Below are 2,790 nucleotides of genomic sequence, written 5' to 3'. Positions count from 1 at the left end.
CAGAGGGGCAGAGAAGGGGGCACAGCTTCCGTTTCCGTGCGCGCGGGAACGGGGGCAAAGAGGACTCATTACCAGTGCACAGTGTGTGTGTGTGTGTGCGTGTGTGCGTGGGGGGCTACTGCACTGCCACCAGCCGCCGTCGCACACTTGCACTGCGCGCCAGAGGCGCGTATTTCTAATTCAGGAAACGCCCCCTTTGAGTGTGAGCGCCGCCGCCGGCCGCCGGGCTGAGTGGTGTTGTGGCTCCTGAGTCCTACCGCTCGGTACACTCACTTCACTCACACACACACACTGCCAGAGACTACTACAGCCAGACCAGAGGAGAGGCTCGGGGGCTCTTCACTAAAACAATTATCGTAATTTTACGAAATTTCCTCGGTTAATTTCCTATTACGAAAACTTCGTTTTTAAACATTTACGTCGTTATTTTACGAATTGCTTTGTAAAATCCAAAGTTCCATCTAGGACGTATAAAATTGTTATAATTTTTGTCTAATTTTGTGACGAAAATTTGCATTCGTTACGAAATATATTTGTAACTTTACGAAACGTTTAATATTGATACTTACGAAATATTTTCGTAATTTTTTTTACGAAGCATTTCGTAACATATTTTTTTTTTGTAAAATTACGAAAACTTCTTACAGTGATTCTAGTGTGTGGGGAATGTTCATGTTCAACTCGAGGATGCGGTCATGGATGGACCATCATCCCATAGTCTATGGGGTTCTCGTAGGATACCATGGGAGGTCGACTCGCCATGTATGTGTAATGTATTCGCATAGATTTTTGGCCTCTTTCCTCCTATGATTGCCCTCTAACCGCCCGAATAAGAACGACCACGGCGCTGGCGACCGGAGCACTTCCAATACCGCTCAACGTCGTAATCGCGGGGTTGCATCCGGAAATCGCCGTGAGCAGCAGTTTGTTATTCTATTCTCCTGCTTCCGTTAGTGCCGAGGCTGAACAGATCCCTCGGCCGCCGCAGAGCCCTCGGCCGCGGCCCGTGCATGTGCCGGCATGTGCTGCCCTGGGCGCCGCCCAGCGTAGGCTCGGCCTTGACGAGCAGGAAGAGCATCAGATCCCGCCCAGGCCTCAGCCCTGGCCCTGGCCACAGCCCCGGCCGCACACGATGCTCGAGGTTTCTCTCCCTCGGCGTTTAGCCACGGGGCCCACCACGCGCGAGGTGGGATCGTCTAGCCTAGCAGCCTAGCCGCCCCTTCGCTTTCGGTACGCCCTCCGCGGTTTTTTGAGAATCCTCAATAACCTGCAATTTCAATTTCAATCTCCCTCCCCCTCCTCCCAGTCCCACCCTCGCCCTAGTCCTAGTCCCACTCTCCCTCCACCCTCACCCCTCCCTCACCCTCTCCCTTCCTCCCCGCTCCCTCCTCCTCCCTCCCCGCCTTCTAACTCTCTCATAAGGTCAAATTGCCAGGAATATCCGGGATGATGGAAGTGCATTGCACATGTATTAATTCCTAAACATAGTTGTGTGTATTGTTTTAAAATGAATTCACTGAAAAATATACAGTTTTTAGCCCGCCCTTCTGCTTTGAAAAAGCTATCCAGCGGGCTTATGCAAACGACCTCGTGTGTGTCTGTGTGTCTGTGTGTCTGTCTGTCTGTCTGTCTGTTCCACAAGAAGGAGATGTGCTAGAGACTTGAAATTTTCAGGGTATCTTAAGGTCCACTTCTAGAGAACGAAACGCCTACGGCAAATCCTGGCAACCACCCCTAAGGGTGTGAATGGGGGTATCCAAGGTTCAAAAAATCTCCCAAAAAGTATTTTTTTTTTATGTTCTCCTAAGGGGTAACTCGTCAAAGTAGAGCCCTTCGGGCGAAAATTTCGTCCGTTTTGCTCTATCTCTAACCGTTTAGGCGCTAGAGGGTCTTTTTTGACGAAAATAAGCTAAAAATTGCCATAGTGAACAATAAGTTGTAGAAAAAGGCCTAAAAACCGCAAAATAAAAAGTTAACTCTCCCCTTCACCCCCAAAAAACGTTTTCTAAGCAGAAGGGTGGGTTGTAGTCGCGGTGCTCCACCGTTACATCCCTTTCTCGAGTCTTCGGGGCAAACACAAAGACGACGGGTTTAATCAGGCCGAAGGCCCGCTACATCATTTGATCATGTTTTTCAGCAAATCTCTTGACAGAAATGGTCGGGCCGCAGGCCCGACCATCGCCGCCGGCAGGCCAAGCAGGCCCGGCCCCTGCCGAACGGAGTTGCCGGCGGAGCGAAGCGGAGCTGGCAACTTCGTTTGGCGGAAGGGCGGGCCTGCTTGTTATACTCATCCCTCTTCCTCCGCATCCCAGCCTATTTTCCTGTATACACGAGTCGAGATACAGATAATTTCGCCCCTGCATGTGCATGGCTTGGCAGGCGGGCTGTGTGTGTTTGTGTGGGAGGTCGAAAGGGAGGGAGTGTTTGGTGATTGTATGCTATTGCGGGATTTCCTGTTTCATTTTCCCTTGATATCGTTGTTGTCAATGTTAGGGACATTTTCAATTATTTATTATTTTTTTTTTTTTGAGGCTAAGATTAAAGGGACGCTGCTGGCAAAAAGATCAGGGCTTGCTGATAAAAAAACAAAAAAACAGGTGATAGCGAGTTTTGTACGAGTGTTTTGCGCGGGCTGAAAGAAGAGAAGGACGGGAGGGCGAGGGGAGAGTGAGAGAGAGGAGGGAGCGCGACTGCTCTGTGCCCCCAGTCATGCCTCTCCATTTCTCCCTCAGCTGCTAATCCTTTTAGCTGAATGGTCAGAGTGCGAGTGCGCTGGCGAACCGAGCCGAG

General features: G+C 50.4%; 1 protein-coding gene across 1 annotated transcript in view; it reads left to right on the top strand.

Annotated features, from left to right (window-relative positions):
• LOC127750967 (uncharacterized) overlaps positions 1-2,790 on the top strand; it is a 19,134-nt gene that overhangs the window by 1,615 nt on the left and 14,729 nt on the right. The gene's annotated exons all lie outside the window — the stretch shown is intronic.

The sequence above is a fragment of the Frankliniella occidentalis genome, unplaced genomic scaffold (genome assembly GCF_000697945.3).
Source record: "Frankliniella occidentalis isolate FOCC.00 unplaced genomic scaffold, Focc_3.1 Scaffold299, whole genome shotgun sequence".
Lineage (NCBI taxonomy): Eukaryota > Metazoa > Arthropoda > Insecta > Thysanoptera > Thripidae > Frankliniella > Frankliniella occidentalis.
The sequence above is the reverse complement of the archived record's forward strand: the minus strand, read 5'-3'. Positions and strand labels throughout refer to the sequence as shown.